Source organism: Crinia signifera, chromosome 5, assembly GCF_055691185.1.
Source record: "Crinia signifera chromosome 5, ASM5569118v1, whole genome shotgun sequence".
In the NCBI taxonomy this organism is placed as follows: domain Eukaryota; kingdom Metazoa; phylum Chordata; class Amphibia; order Anura; family Myobatrachidae; genus Crinia; species Crinia signifera.
In genome coordinates, this window is record NC_139221.1 from 221,257,794 (window position 1) to 221,275,004 (window position 17,211).

Sequence of the window (17,211 nt, forward strand, 5' to 3'; positions counted from 1 at the left end):
TGCTGGAGGCATTATGTGTGTTATACTGCTGGGGGCATTATGTGTGGTATACTGCTGGGGGCATTCTGTGCACTTCTATTATACTGCTGGGGGCATTATGTGTGTGTTATACTGCTGGGGGCATTATGTGTGGTATACTGCTGGGGGCATTATGTGGGGTATACTGCTGGGGGCATTATGTGTGTTATACTGCTCGCATTAATGGTGAGTATTATAACAACATTATTTAAAAGAATAAATTCAGAGGCGTTTTATACTGACATTTCGTTGAATTCACTTTTAAAATATATTATATGGCTCTCACTGAAATAAATTTCCAAATATTTTGCTTTCATGGCTCTCTTAGTCAAAAAGGTTCCTGACCCCTGCTGTAGGGAGTGCTGGAACCTGCTGTGCAGCAGGAGCTTCATATAAGTTATTGCTGCAGCAGCTTTATTAAAGACTCTCCACGGAGAAAGCTAGCAGCGGTTTCTCAACCAATTACCGGCGCCAGAGGCATTTTACTGCCAGCACCAGAAGAGGACCACGACCACTGCCGAGATATGCACCTCCTCCTGCACACCCCTGATGGCAGTCTCCCCGCACGCCAGCTACAAGTAAAGGCGGAGGTGAGTGGGGATGCGCGCGGGGGAAGGGTGTCTGGTGGGGGGTGTCTGCCCGGAGGTGAATAAAACCCCACCAGGCAACCAAATGGGGTCTGCCCGGTTCCCGTTACTTTCCGGGCACCCATGTGAGGTCGCCCGGCTCCCGCTGTATTTTTGGCATCCCTGCCACTGCTGGAGTCTATAGGATCAACCTGGGGATGTTGGTGGCATCCCTGGGTGGTACTAGATATGTTTGTGGTGCACAGCATGTCCCCTTTGACAAAGCAACTACATGAATCATCTGTCATTTATTTCAAAAGTACACAGGTATGCAAAGAAATAATTTTTTATTCAAACAGGGGTATTTATTTTAATTGGTTTTTAAGGTGTATGTTTTGGATGTGGTATGGCGGGCCAACAGACGGGATTCCGATGGTCAGTATGGTGACATCAGAATCCCAACTGCTGGTACTCCGTCCTTTCTATATATTAACCTCTACACTAGCAGCTAGAGGTGTTCTAGATTTCCTGTCAAACCAGACTAGGCCCATTCTGTATAAAGCAGAAGCACTAGGAGAAGGTGTATAAAATGGTTAAAATGGGATTCATTTTGCCTTCACAGTCCATGGGCAGCAGGTGTAGTGTGCATTGCCACCTGTAATAACTTCTGTTGTCTACAATAGGTGACCGATGGCTGTATTACGTGCATTATGGTGTGTGGCGTATAGTGTAAGGTGCATTACATTGTGTGGCGTATAGTGTAAGGTGCATCACTGTGTGTGTGGGGGGTATAGTTTAAGGTGCATTACTGTGTTTGTTGTGTAGTGTAAGGGGCATTACGGAGTGTGGCATATACTGTATGTGGCATTACATACGGAGTGTGGTGTATAATTTAAGCGGCATTACGGTGTGTGGTGTATAGTGTAAATGGCATTACGGTGTGCGGCGTATAGTGTAAGGTACATTACTGTGTGTGGGGTATAGTGTAAGGTGCATTGCGGTGCATTGGGTATAGTATAAGTGGCATTATTGTGTGTGGTGTATTCTGTAAGGTGCATTAGGTGAGTTTGGCATATAGTGTAATATGTATTACAGTGTGGCATTATGGTGTGTGGTATAATATGTAAGGGGGGGTGGGGTGCCAGAATCTTTTTGGTAGGAGGGGGGGGGAGAGCAAAATGTATGGTTACGCCACTGGGCTGAACAAAACCAGGTGAAATGTATGCTTGGAGACAGCCAGACACCGAACCTGTGTAATTCATAAGTGTCCCAGTGTAAAGTGATGATGCCAATAGCCAGTGATGTAGATTTGTATTGCAGATTATTATTTTTATAGGATACTTCCAAATGAAAAGGTTTTACAGTGAAAGGAGAAGAAAATACAGGAGACTTTGGGGAAAATTGACTATTCCCGACCAGACTCGGAGCGCGCCTTTCCGGCGACCGCGAGAACCGGACAACGTCACTATAACATCAAAGTAGCACATGCAGGGGGGGTTTCTGAGTACCCAGAAACCACTCCATGAGTCTAAGGGCCATATAAGCCCACTCCACTATACACCCCTCCTCTGCATATTAAACATCCTCTACCACCCTGGAAGTTATGTGTCAAGGCCCCTTCATTCAGCCCAATGCCCCCTTCTCCCACCCCATCTCCCACCATCTGTACAGTAAAGGGGTAATTAGTGAAAATTACTGATCCAGGCCCTACATGCTGAGTGGTTGATATAATACCCCCTACCACCCACGGGACATCAAAGCTTCTCCCACCGCTACCGCTGGAGGATTGCTATGCCCAGGGGTCTACACTGTTGTTGATGCCCCTGTATATATACAGTAGGAGCCCATCTCATCTATCTTCCTTAGGCCATGGCTCACCGTGGCTCACCATGGCTATCCTATTGTTCTCAGCTGCAATTCAATACATAGAACAACAGAGTAGGGGATTAGCAGAGTAATACAATTACTCACTTAATCCTATTATAGAGATAGATGGCAGTGGCTCCCACTGTATATATAAATATATATATATATATACATATATATATGTATAAATATATATATATATATATATATATATATACGTACATATACATACATGTGTGTATGTGTGTGTGTGTACATATATATATATATATATATATATATATTTCTTTTTTTATTATTATTATTAATAATTGTATTATTATCATTATTTAGATACATTTGGTCTATCTATAATACTTTAACTGACCCGGCATATACTGTTTATCTCCGTGCTTTGCCCCGCCTCTCTGGAAACCCCCTTCTGAAAATCCTGCGTTTGCCCCTGCATCACTATATGTATAGATGGACGGCCGAGCGGGCGCCATGTTCACTCCAGTCTAGGAGATCGAACAGTGTGCATGTCTGGCTGTCTTCCCTGGCGCCTTCCCGCTTGCTCACTCTCCCACCCTGCTGTGCAACCTGCGTGGTGTAGTAGTTTTAACTACTACACTGCTGATAGTGACAAGTTCAACCTGCATGTTGTAGTAGTTCTACACCGCTGATAGTGACAACCTGCTGAGTCTGACTGTGTTAGTGTAATGTAGTGTAGTGTGGTGGTACACTGACAGAGTCTGTGTAGTATATTATATATTTATCGTTGTAGTCTGTGCCTCATATAGATTGATTTACCTGTCCTCCAGTCCCACTCTCAGTCCCTACCACCAAATTCCTTAAAAATAATCCTTTTAAATTTGTCTGTGTCTGCTGCTGTGTGACTAAGCTGGAACAGGGTACTACAAGTCTCACCACACCTGTGCAGGCCACACGTCAGTGGAAATTGCGAAATATAATTTTTATTTTAGAATAAAGGGGTTAATAAATATACTGACTTGTTAATAATCCTTTAATTTTTTTCTGTGTCTGCTGCTGTGTGTGTAAGCGGGTTGAGGGTACTACAAGTCTCACCTCACCTGTGCAGGCCACACGTCAGTGCAAATTGCAAAATATAATTTTTATTTTAGAATAAAGGGGTTAATAAATATACTGACTTGTTAATAATGCTTTACATTTTTTCTGAGTCTGCTGCTGTGTGTGTAAGCCGGGAGTGGGTACTACAAGTCTCACCTCACCTGTGCAGGCCACACGTTGGTGCAAATTTCAAAATATCCTTTTTATTTTACAATAATAAAGGGGTTACTGACGTCTTAATAATCCTTTACATTTTTCTGTGTCTGCTGCTGTGTGAATGTTAGCTGGGAGAGGGTACTACAAATCTCACCTCACCTGTGTGCAAACCAGTGCTGCAAAATAATCGGTGCTGCAAAATAATCAAAATTTTCTTGGACAATAAGGGTTACTGACGTAATTTAATTCCTTAAAATCCTTTTCAATTTTTCTGTGTCTCCAGCTGTGTGACTGTTAGCTGGGAGAGGGTACTAAAAGTCTCACCTCACCTGTGTGCACACCGGTGCTGCAAAATAATCGGTGCTGCAAAATAATCTAATTTTTTTGGGACAATAAAGGTTACTGACGTAAATAAATTCCTTAAAATCCTTTTCAATTTTTCTGTGTCTGCTGCTGTGTGACTAAGCTGGAACAGGCCAGGGTAGTACAAGTCTCAACTCACCTGTGTGCACACCACACATCGGTGCTGCAAAATATAAATCTTTATTTTTTTACAGTAAGGGTTACTGACGTAAATAATAATCCTTTAAAATATTTCTGTGTCTCTGCTGCTGTGTGACTGTACTCCAGAAAGATAATGGAGCACCAAAATATGGATGCTCCAACAGTACAAGAACCACTTCCTCCAAGTGCTGAAGCTGCTGCCACTAGTCAAAGCATAGAACATGATGATGAAATGCCAATGTCTTCTGCCAATGCCGATGCCCAATGTCATCGTCGAGGGAAATCCAAAAAGGCAAAGTTGAGTACGTTTAAGAAAAAAAAAATGTAAATCCTTGGAGGAGAAACGTAAGCTTGCCAATAGGCCATTTACCATATGGACTGGCAAGGAACAACTAAGGGTCTGGCCTAAGTTCTTGACTAGTGGTCCAGCTTCACATGACGATCACAGCCCTCCTCTTCATCCTCCTCTCCCCCCCCTAGAAATGTAAAGAGAGTTAAGCTGTCAAAAAAAAAGAAAGCAAACAACTCAGCCTTCTAAAGACACTGTATCACAAATCCCCAAGGAGAGTCCAAGGGTGTTGGTGGTTGTGAAGCCTGACCTTCCCATCACTGTACGAGAAGAGGTGTCTCCTTCCACCATTTGCAGCATGCCCTCTGCATATGCTGGAAGGAGCACCCACAGTCCAGTTCCTGATTTTGAAGTTGTCAATGTTGAACACCAGGAGGAGGAAATTGATGTAGTTGGCACTGAGGAGGAAGTTGATTAGGAGGTGGATGCTGCTGATGGCGATGACATATCACAATAGCAGACCCAGATTTAAACTAAGGCAAGGAAAATTTTTATTTTAATGGAACCCTGCGCTAATCTAAATATTGCACCATATACTGAAATTACAAGTGTCAGACAAGGATTAAAAATGGCGGCTGCTTCTCACACCTATCCTGCTACTGAATCACACTTAGATAGGGTGTTACAGGTGTCTCCGGGAAGCCATTCTGCAGTGTTAATGGAAGCACTGTACCTTAAGCACAGATAACATGTACATGACTGTGTCACATTCACAGTCACACTGTAATGCAGATGAAAATATTCCAAATATTATTCCCAGGAGCCGTTGCTGCTCTCACCCTGCATCACACAACCAGACGCCATCGGAAGACAACCTAAAAAGTGATAGGAGTGTGCAGGAGATGCTTGTAGTGGCCCGCAAAATTGCTGGACACTTTTGCCATTCTGTCACTGCTTGTCGAAGGCTGGAGCAGCAGCAAAAACTCCTCAACCTGCCCTGCCATCACCTCAAACAAGAGGTTGTGACGTGCTGGAACTTCACCCTCTATATGCTGCAGAGGATGGAGGAGCAGCAAAAGGCCATTCAAGCCTACACAGCCACCAACAACATAGGCAAAGGAGCGGGGATGCACCTGACTCAAGTGCAAGTGCATATACTAAAGGGGATATAATAAGGAAGGGGGGTTATGTTTGGCCAGTAGGTTCCACTCCTTTGCAGCTCTGCAGTGCAGTTATTCCATTCATTGGCTTCTCTTTTCGACCCATGTAAGAAACCCTTGGCCATTGACAATGTATACGTGTATTGCTTCCGCTCTTCTAACTTGCTGGAAAACAATTTCTTTTGGAAGCTCCGAGCAGATCTCAGTGCGGCCCAAATCATCCGCTGCTCCTTGTCTATATGTATTTAAATACCCATCAACCAATGATGTAAAATCAGCTAACATGGCATCCAACAGTGCTAGGCGCAGAGCCAAGCTGTGAAAGACTTCCAGAGCGAATTCTTTGAGCAAATGTGTAGACATTGGACAATCAAGCTATATAGTGGGGTTACCGTTTATTAAACTGCTTGTAAGTCAGCTTGTAATTCTCACCTAACTTGATTGAAAACACAAAATTGCTGAATTTCTTTTGGAAGCTCTGAGCAGAACTCAGTGTGGCCCAAATTATCTGCTGCTCCTTGGCTATATGTATTTAAATACCCATCAACCAAAAATGTAAAATCACATGGCATCCAACATTGCTAGGCACAGAGCCAAGTGGTGTAAGACTTTCAGAGCCAATTTTTTCAGCAAATGTGTAGACATTGGACGATCAAGCCATATATTGGGGTTATCCTTTATTAAAGTTTGCTTGTAAGTCAGGAATGAAACTTGTGAAGATGGCATGTTGAGATGTCGAGTCAAACATTCCTTAAGTGAACACGTACGATTAGGAAAGAAGCCCCGGTTTCCATGAAGAACAGGTATACATCTCCTACCTGTGTATCAAAGACATTGCAGAACCACCCCATATTGGTGGGATGAGACATCCCCCAGCCAGCAACAGTCATGGACCACATTTAGAATGCTTTTGTCTTCAAGCACCATTTGTAGCCCATTTCTGAAAACTCCAGGCCCCAAGAGTAGGACATCAAAAAGATAAACGCATCTTTTCGTAGCCACCTGCAGCCAGCACAACTTTCCATGGTGACACAAGTTCAGTCCACTGCACCTAAGCTCAGGACTTTCTGGCTCTGTAGATGTCAAATTGCAGGACCAAGCATAGGCTGAAACTGGACTATCAAAACATAGTCTGCATCTTCATCCTCAACTGCCCATTTAATGGCCTAAAGTATACTGTCTTGCATCCCATGCAGTGCAGGTAGATCAGGCTCTCTCACTTTCCTGGCAGGTTTCCCAGCATCTTCAACGCTCTCTTTTGATAAGGTTTTATCTCTTTCATTAGCTGTATTTTCTGGCTCTTGACTTGAAGGACCAGACAATTCTTCTTGGTTCCACTTTCAGAATGGTATGCCCAAAGAGGATTTTTGTTCAAGGCGCTTCTTTCCCAGTTGCTAAATCCTTAACTTTTCTTAAAGTGATTGTACGGCTCGCATCAATACCCATTGGCAAGCCCTGAAAGCATCCATTGGTGGTTGTAAATTTTATATTCTTCCCAATGACATTCGTTAGGAAGCTGGTATCAGTTACTATGTCCATGCTAAACGTGTAATACGGGTACAGGACCGAGCACAACACACACTGCCAGCAGCAACTGCAAACAACCTCACCCTCCTAAAGACATTTTATCACAAATCCCCAAGGAGAGTCAAAGGGTGTCGGTGATTGCGATGCCGGACCTTCCCATCACTGTGGTGGAGGATTACTTTGGTGACAGCATCCAAGTAGACATGTCAGACAGCCCTTATTTGTACTGGCAGGACAAAAAAGGCAGTTTGGAAGCCCCTGTACAAAGTCAAACTGGCTCTATTTTACCTGAGTTGTCCCGCCTCCAGTGTGTACTCTGAAAGAGTTTTTAGTGCAGCGGGGAACCTGGTCAGTGAGCAATGTAGAAAGTTGCTTCCGCAAAATGTGGAGAAGAGGATGTTCATCAAAATGAATTAGATGAGGATGACATCTTGGGCGAAATGTAATAGGTTGCAATTTTTAGACTTTTGCGATTTTTGATCAAAATCGGCCAAAATCGCATTTTTTCTAAAAATCGCACATGTAATAGGGTGCGAGTCGCGGGAAAAATCGAATTTTTTCCCGCGAATGCGCACATTTTAAAGATGCGATTTTCAGTCACACTGAAAACCGCATCCAGATGTTTTCCCATTGTAAACTATAGAACTCGCATATGTAATAGGATGCGAGTTCTAAAGTCGCATATGGGACCTTACCAAAAACTGCAAAAAAAATAGACCAGCTTCTTGCTGGTTGATTTTTACAGAACCATGCACAAATCTTTGTGATCTGTGCATGGTTCTGTCCAAAAAAAGGCTAAAAGTTAAAAAAAAAAACGGCGTGGGGTCCCCCCTCCTCAGCATAACCAGCCCCGGGCTCAAAGAGCCGGTGCTGGTATCATAAAATCAAAGGAACAATCAAGTTGGGGTTCCCTGGATTTTATAAAACCAGCACCAGGCTCAAGGGCCGGTCCTGGTTCCCAAAATACGGGGGACAAAATGACTGGGGGTCCCCCGTATTTCAAGAACCAGCACCGGGCCCAACCAGCCAGCAGGGTAATGCCACAGCCGGGGGGAGACTTTTTATACAAGTCCCCCCGGCCAAAGCATTCAGCCCTCTGACCGGTCAGCATGGGCAGGGGACCTGGGGGAGTGGGGACCCCTCCAAAGAAGGGGTCCCCCCCTCCAGAACTTACCTGCCCATGCTGAAGCCTGGGGCTGTCCTCGATGCCCCTGGGCTGTGGTCATCGAGCTGATTAATGGTGTAAAAAAATAGATAAAATCCTATTGTGTATTGCTGTGGAACTATGAGTCCCAGCAAGCCTGCACCACATGCAGGGACTTGGAGAACCACAAGTCCCAGCATGTGGGGCAATAAAGGGCCCGCTGGGACTAGTAGTCCCACAGTACTACAAATAGTTAAATAAAAACACACACACAGACAGTACAACTTTAATACACACCAAGCCCATTCATCCAATACTCACCTATGTTGACACGAAGCTTCGGTCCCCTTGTCCAGTAGAATCCAGAGGGGAGGCTGTGGAGAGAAATCATACTCACCACAGACGTCTTCAGCGCTTCCCCGGGAGCCCTGCAGCATTTTTCTCACGATCACCATCCTCCGGTCTTCTGTTTACATCTGGGGCTCCGCCCCCGACCGGGACTTAGGCCCGCCCATCAGCCAATCGTGGTCCTTGAAAACCAGCATGCCGGGTCATGATTGGCTGATGGGCGGGCCTAAGTCCCGGTCGGGGGGCGGAGCCCCAAATGTAAACAGAAGACCGGAGGACGGTGATCGTGGGAAAAATGCTGCAGGGCATCCTGGGGAAGCGCTGAAGACGTCTGTGGTGAGTATGATTTCTCTCCACAGCCTCCCCTCTGGATTCTACTGGACAAGGGGACCGAAGCTTCGTGTCAACATAGGTGAGTATTGGATGAATGGGCCTGGTGTGTATTAAAGTTGTACTGTCTGTGTGTGTGTGTTTTTATTTAACTATTTGTAGTACTGTAGGACTACTAGTCCCAGCGGGCCCTTTATTGCCCCACATGCTGGGACTTGTGGTTCTCCAAGTCCCTGCATGTTGTGCAGGCTTGCTGGGACTCATAGTTCCACAGCAATACACAATAGGATTTTATCTATTTTTTTACACCATTAATCAGATCGATGCCCACAGCCCAGGGGCATCGAGGACAGCCCCGGGCTTCAGCATGGGCAGGTAAGTTCTGGAGGGGGGGGGGACCGATTCTTTGGGGGGTCCCCACTCCCCCAGGGCCCCTGCCCATGCTGACCGGTCAGGGGGTGAATGCTTGGCCGGGGGGACTTGTATAAAAAGTCTCCCCCCGGCTGTGGCATTACCCTGCTGGCTGGTTGGGCCCGGTGCTGGTTCTTGAAATACGGGGGACCCCCAGTCATTTTGTCCCCCGCATTTTGGGAACCAGGACCGGCCCTTGAGCCTGGTGCTGGTTTTATAAAATCCAGGGAACCCCAACTTGATTGTTCCTTTGATTTTATGATACCAGCACCGGCTCTTTGAGCCCGGGGCTGGTTATGCTCAGGAGGGGGGACCCCACGCCGTTTTTATTTATTTATTTTTTTTACCCAAAATCGCATATATGAAAATGCGCACATTTTCATGACTGAAAATCGCCCGAAATCGCGGCAAATCGCATTTTTTGCCGCTAATTCGCATTTCATTACATATGCGAATTCGCGGCAAAAAACTCGATTTTTAAAGGTGCGATTTCTGGCGAGTTTGGAACTCGTCCAAAAATCGCACCCTATTACATTTCGCCCCTTGCCTCTATAGAGCCAGTTTGTGCAGGGATAGGTGACTTGCTTCTTTTTTTGTTAGGCCCAAACAAACCAATCATTTCAGCCACAGTCGCGTGGCAGGCTCTGTCACTGAATGATTGGTTTGTTAATGTGTGCATGTCCTATTTACGCAACATAAGGGTGGGTGGGAGGGCCCAAGGACAATTCCATCTTGCACCTCTTTTTTTGCCATTATGTGCTTTTTGGGGCCTAGTTTTTCAAAAATCCATCCTGTTTGCTGCTGCATTGCCACTCCTAGATGAGCCACATGTTTGTGCCGCCCACTTGTGTGGCTTAGCATAGTTATCCAGCCACCTCGGTGAAACCTTTTGCGCTAAAAACAATATTGTGAGGTGTTCAGAATAGACTGGAAATGAGTGGAAATTAATGATATTGAGTTTAATAATAGCGTAGGAGCAAAAAACAACCCAAACTTCTGCAATTTTAGCAGTTTTTTTGCTTTAAAAAAAAAAAAACAGGACCCAGAACACGAAACACGAAAATGGTGGTGTTTTGGAACAGATCCAGATCCAAAATACTGCCCCAGATCCAGACCCAAAACGTATTTCACGGAACACGAAAAGTGCCCGTTGCACACCCCTACTATAGGGGCAGGTGTGTGGAACTTCACTTACTTTATTTGTGTGCTCTGGTGATAAAGACCAGGAGATCAAATGGGGTTTCCTTATGCAGTATACACCTCACTCTGGCTGCAAAATGTGGTCATAGTGCAATATCTGCGGCTGCAGAGTTCTGGTATTCAAGTAGGGACTGAAAATGTGATGCAGTGATTTCTATAGATATCACCACTTCTTTTTTCTTGCACTTCCAGAGCAATACTGATTCATTTTAAGAAAAGTCATTGGAACTTCCTCTGGCCCCAACCCTGGGGACTCATTAAACCAGTAGCTTAATTAGTCAGTAATTACTCATCTTCTGAAGTGGTATCTTCTCCTCCAACTTCAGAAGCCAGTCTTCTGGAATGGTGAGTATATGTGAGGTCTGTGAGTGTTTGCAAGTGTGTATCAGTATCTGTGAGTGTGTCTGTTTCTCCTGTGTGTTTGACACTCCCGGAGCCAGCCACTGGGAGAACTAGGACCAATATGCCTGTGAGTGATGCTGTTCACAGACATATCTCGCTGGCTGTGCAGCACAGATGATGGCCGATACAGTATGTCTAATGATATGTCTAATGAATGTATGAGCTGATGTCACAGTTAGGGGGGGGGGATTCAAATCCCAGGCCAGCTGAATGTCTTGACTGACACATCGAGCAGGTGATCAATAAGTCTATATGATGAAATGCGTTGGGTGTTGCCTGTGATCACCTTCTACCTCCAAGTTAAGCTACCTTTGACATTTTATGTACTCTAATATCTTCATTTTTTTTTTTAAATTGTACCCCCTAATTTTATGTTTTTTTTTAAGAATGTGGTGTGTATTAATAAACCCTATTGACATAACTGTCCTCTATTTTTAAGTATATAGCAATTGTAGTTGCTGAACCCTATTTATTTTTGTGCACATTTTTTTACCTAGCCTCTTACCAAGGCCTATACTTTAGGGGATAGTTGAAACCTTTATATATACAGACTTTTTTATTGATTTTTTATAAAGTGTTATTCACTTTTTATTTAACTATTGGCAATTTTATCTAAACATTGCACACAAGTGGCGCCCAGCACTCATGTTTTTCTAACTGTGTATACTTACCTGAATAAGCCTCTCTGTTGGTGTGCAAGCGGGTCGGCCAACATCTGTGTGGTGTTTACTCTGCTTTAAATCTCAGTAAAAAAATTAACAAAAATAATAAATATTTTTTATTTTAAATATACGGTACTTGTGTAGTTTCACGGTGCCACTTGTGTGCACGGTGCGTCTGAGTCCCCTGGCGGGGCTTGCTTCGCTCGCCCACGCTGCGGGCTCGGTGGCTCGCTACGCTCGCCACGCTATTTAAAATCAACTCCATGCCATCATGGATAGTGGAGGTATGAACTATCCATGTTGGCATGGAGTTAAGTTACTTTTTTGGACATATTTCGTGGCGAGCGTACACCCGGAAGTAGCACGGCGCCATGCTGGCGCCGCGAAGCTACACAAGTACCAAATATACTTTATAGTCCCCTGTTCACTGTTATAAAGAAGTTTGTCTCTTTACTTTAATGTTCCGTTTGTACAGTATGTTTGTGCTTTATTTTTTTTTATGTTTCCTTGATTATTTTTAAAGGTTATTTAATAAGATTCCCTTTAAAGGTTATTTGTTAAGACAGTCCATGTGCGGTATTTAAAAACACTTCTAGGATGAGCTATTATGCATGGGCCAATGCTGTGTACTTGCCTTCCAGGCTATAATTTGCCAGCCAGCTCCTGACAAGCTGTGTACTAATAGTCCCTATGGCTGAAGTTTATGGCAGACTTTGAAAAAAGTTAACTTCTTTGCATATGTTCCCAGCAGTCTTCTCTATACCACACCTTAATTACTGGGAATATATAAAGATTCTTTTACCTTGCTGGGGGCAAGTCACAGACTTTATGGAGTTTGGAAGTAAAAGATAAATTTGTAGAGTAAACAGCAAAATTCACACTGCGTGAATGTGACCATACTGGGCACAGAACATAAAGTTAATATGCTTTGTAAATTTGCTGCCGTTAGGAACTTCAGCTATTGAAATCCACAATGTACAAGAAATAGAGCATTCTCTAAGTGCATCATTTGCATTGTAAAAAAAATCCTACTCAATGCGGCTGTTTTGTACCTTTGCAAAATCACATACCTCCCAACAACCCCACTAATTGGACACTATCCCACAGTCCCACTGGCAGGTTGCAGTGTTCCATGTGTGTGTTTGTGGTGGTGGTGGTGGGGGGGGGGGGGACAGTTTGGAGAGCCAGAGATTACCTCTGCCCTGCAAAGCAGCTGAGGATCACTGAATAGATGTATCTATCCTTGCAGTTGGGGGCTGCCCAGCTGCATGGGAAGCACTTGGTATGCCCCCAAAATGACAAAAACAGGGGTCATGCCACTCACCCGCTTCCTCCAACCACTGTTGCCCCCACAACCCACAGTCCCAACTCCTTTTTTGGGGCAACCGTAATCTAGGTTCACCCAGCCTAGTATGCAATAGATACCTTCCGGGCCGTAACTAGGTCTGTTAGTTTGCCTGCCCACAGCACATCTGCACTGTAATGTGATTAATGGACACTACTGTGTGGTACAATTTGAATTGGTACTAAAATGTGGCCACACCCCTTCCCCATGAATCCACACCCCTAAATTTTAGTGTGCACTGTTCCTATTTTCAGTATGGGGGGGCCACCAATTCCCTCTCTGGCACAGGGCACCAAAATGGCACTAGATACCTTATCAGTCTTTAGGCTACGAACAGCTACTTAGGTATTGTAGGCAGTGAAATTAATAATTTGAACCTGCAAATATGTAGTAAGAAAGTAGGTGTATATGAAATTACAATGAATGTACTTTAATGGATTTAGTAGGTTATGTAGTATACCAATATGCACGTACAGGCTAATTACTAAAACATTGGATCTACCTTTAAAGTGTGTATGTATAAACAAAGTATCAAACTTTACTTCTTACACAGAGTACATAAACAAGTATTACAGTATTCCCATAAAACATGATAGATTAAAACAGTATATGCAGGACATTTTCTCAGATACAATCTCTTATATCTGATATTAGTAGGAGCATGAAATACTGTATGTCACTGTATTGGTGGATTTTTGATACTGGGGGTCTCGATGTGAGGTCAAAGGTCTTGATCAAATCTCCAAATGATGGTATGATATACATGCTTTGCCACAGGTGGTGATTCTCTGACATTTTTACTTTTTCTAAATTTTGCATTTTATTCCTATCATAGCCACATACAAAGTTGCATAGTCGGTTGGTCAACCTAAAGATGGTCGACAGTCATTAGGTCGACACCACTAGGTTGAGTTGACATACTGCAAGGTCGACAGGGGTCTAGGTTGACATGGGGCAAGGTTGACAGGTCCTTAGGTCGACATAAGCATTGTCCCATGTCGACCTAGACCCATGTTGACCTTGCAGTATGTCGACCTAGTGGTTTCGACCTAATGACTGTCGACCATCTTTAGGTCAACCATACAATCCATAACCCGTTGCATAAAGTGTACTAAGGCACTGGGATTAGTGTTCTTGTCATGAAGGAATTGGTACAGTGTCACAGACTAAGCACAACTACTGTATGCCTAACATAAAGCTTGTCGTGGTTTATAATGTCAGACCAATTTACACAGCTTAGCATCTGAGTTGCACACAATGCCAATGTCTATGGAAACTGTTGATTGTCATTTTGTTACATTAACAATATTATATCACTAAGACAGATATTTTGTGAAAAAGCCTCTGGCCACACGGATGAGGTGGCCTAGTTAAAAAAGAAGTGGATCAAATGAAGCTATATGGTGCGATTTGAGCATATGTGTACTGTATGTGGACATCTGTAGCTCAACACTAACTAAGCTGCTGTATTTTTGCCGCATTCAAAAAGAAAAATATATTTATAGCACTGACATCAAAACATTTTTGTTCAGGTTTTATTCTTCTTGTAACCTACTGAACAAAAAATATTTTTTTTTACTATATGTAATGAAGAAAAGTTAATTTGGAACTAAGGGGAACTAGATGAGGGAAAGGGCATTATTTGTATTTATTTATTAATTAACAGTTTCTTATATAGCGTAGCATATTCCGTTGCACTTTACAAAAGGAGACAGTGATACAACAAACACGGCATTAGGAAAATAATCCAAAATGAAGCCAGAAAGTATGCTTTAAAATGAATTAGAGATGTGCAGGTCCGGATTAACCTGGATCTCAAAACTGGATCCTATTGGCTATCCAGCTGTCACATGTTTTGGAGCAAAAACACGTGACAGCATATAGCCAATAAGATCCCATTTTGAGATCCGGGTAAATCCGGACCTGCACATCTCTAAAATGAATGCAAAAGCTGAGCCATAATATGCTAATGCTGCAGGAAGCATTTCATGTAAATGTAGATGCCTCCTGCTGCCTTCTCTGATCTTCTGCTGTGTTCAAAGATACAGCTATGGATTATGGGCTGATTCAGACATCATCATTAATCTGAGAAGTCACAATGGAATTCGAGGAGAAAGAGGCTGCCCAGACAGAAAGAGAAAATGCCCTTTGCTAAATTGTGAGAGAATTGGGAATGGATTGCTAATCGTTATCCACTTGCAAATCATTTTTGCAATTCCTGAATCATCAACGGTTTTGCCTTCTTTGTAATTGTAAGTAGGTTGGAGGCTTCCACTAGTCTGCGACTAAGACAGGCTGGAAGTGGTCATCGCTGACTTCATAGACTCTCCTTAAAAAACACCTGCGCACTGCTGCATTTTTTTCAAACACACCCAGAAAATGTCAGGTTTCCGCCCCAGAAGGCTGAATTCCTGTCAATAGAACTGACTACTGAGATCAAACTGTGACTACATAGCGGTCAGGAATTCTGTCGCTAATTGTGGCTGTGCATGTGCCATGCAGCTGACACACACGTGCAGTTGGTCCATAATTGGCCAAATTATGTAGTTGATGCTTAGCGATCAGGTCTGAATCAGACTCTATGGGTGACATTTAATAGGATGCACTAGTTGGTTTTTGGCAATGTTTAGGCAACAAAATGGAATTTTCGCACATTTTGTTGAAAACGCTTACTTAATAGGGTGCGCTAAGTCTCCAGGGTGGCAGCGATTCTTACTTGTGTGCCCACACTTACACGGACACTGTTGCCCTGTTGCCCACTTTTTTAAGTTGATGAACGATATTTCTAACATCCTTGCATGTTGCCCATTTCATGGCTTTGCATCCCCATAAACGTTATTTGTTTTTGCTTAAATTAATCTAATGAGTGTGCTAATTCATCTGCTGTAGATGATGTAGGGAGGGTGGATGTTGTTTGCTGGGGTGGCAGCACATTTGAGGGCCTTTGAGTGACAGTTGTCTGTTTTCCTCCTCAGGTGAGAATGCATTGACTGTTGAAGAATTATTTCTGTACCTTCTTCCATCATTTGTGGTGTGTCGGATGTGTGCACCACTAGTTGTGATGATCCTGTGGAAAATGAGAAATATGTAAGTATGCCACCATAAGTGTGTAGTATGTGTTATAGTGCATTTAAGGTGGGTTTTTTTTGTTATTGTACATAACAATGGGTACTGTACAGTAACAGATGTACCCCAGCATATTGTTTAATGCTGTGATGGTAGATTTGTCTGATGGCTTTTTAACATAAAAAATGCTTCCGTTGCTATGTAGTGGGTTTCAGTTACTCCATGCCATGGCCAGCATATCTGGCAACACTGTAATGTGCTATTTTGCCAACCATAGCCCTATATTACATTTGTTTAATTTGCATGTGTTCAGATTTAAACATGCTTCATCAAGTTATTGGAACACTGTAGGTGACATTTAATCTATATTTGGTTAACAGTAGGGGGTGGAGTACATTGTACTATAGGCTATTGTGCATGTTACATGTATGTGTGTACTGTATAAGTAATGTTTTTGCATATATTTTGCTTACCTGCAGCCTCTGAATCCGGACATATGCGCCTGCCTGTGTGGGGTGCGTGAGCACTTCGGGAATGTGGATCTGCAAACAAAATGGTGGGCACCCGTTACAAATATTAAATGGACTACATTTATTTCCTGCATGCATCATAGCATGTGGAACGTGTTTTTTTCCCCAGGGACACACATGCCTCATGATTACCAATTATGTGTGCCCATTATTGTGTAGTTATATTTTTTTTTAAAATTGTAAAAAATATTGATATAAAAATTCATGCCTGAAATAATGCACTATGGAGGCGTTCTTGCTATTACTGAATTTAAAATATGTTTGCGCCCTCACCAATTTGAACCTGTAACATAATTTGCTAGGCATTTGAACAATACCAGCAGGTGTGGAACTACATGACCCAGCATCACCAAAAATTGAGCTTTATGAACAGTACATTTACATACATTACAGTTAGAAAACATTGCAATGGTTGATGTACATGAAAATGTGTAAACACTTACCAGCTTGGGGCGGCGTTGGTGGCCTATAGGTGTCGGCAACATGGAGCCCAGGAAGGACCTCTGGTGGGATGAGCCTTTTCAGTTGCTTTTCATACGAAGTGTATGTAACCGGTTTGGTGGTACCTCCTCCAGTGCGCCTGGCCTCTTTTATTTCTGTCGCCATCTTGCCTTTCAGT

The 17,211-nt window shown here is 43.3% G+C and overlaps 1 long non-coding RNA gene across 1 annotated transcript; it reads left to right on the forward strand.

The window, feature by feature from the left end:
- The first annotated feature begins 476 nt into the window (after nt 1-476).
- On the forward strand, nt 477-16,694 carry LOC146079651 (uncharacterized). The gene is made up of 3 exons (XR_014474672.1): nt 477-608; nt 15,972-16,083; nt 16,542-16,694. It is a non-coding gene; the product is annotated as an uncharacterized LOC146079651 (long non-coding RNA).
- Nucleotides 16,695-17,211: the final 517 nt, after the last annotated feature.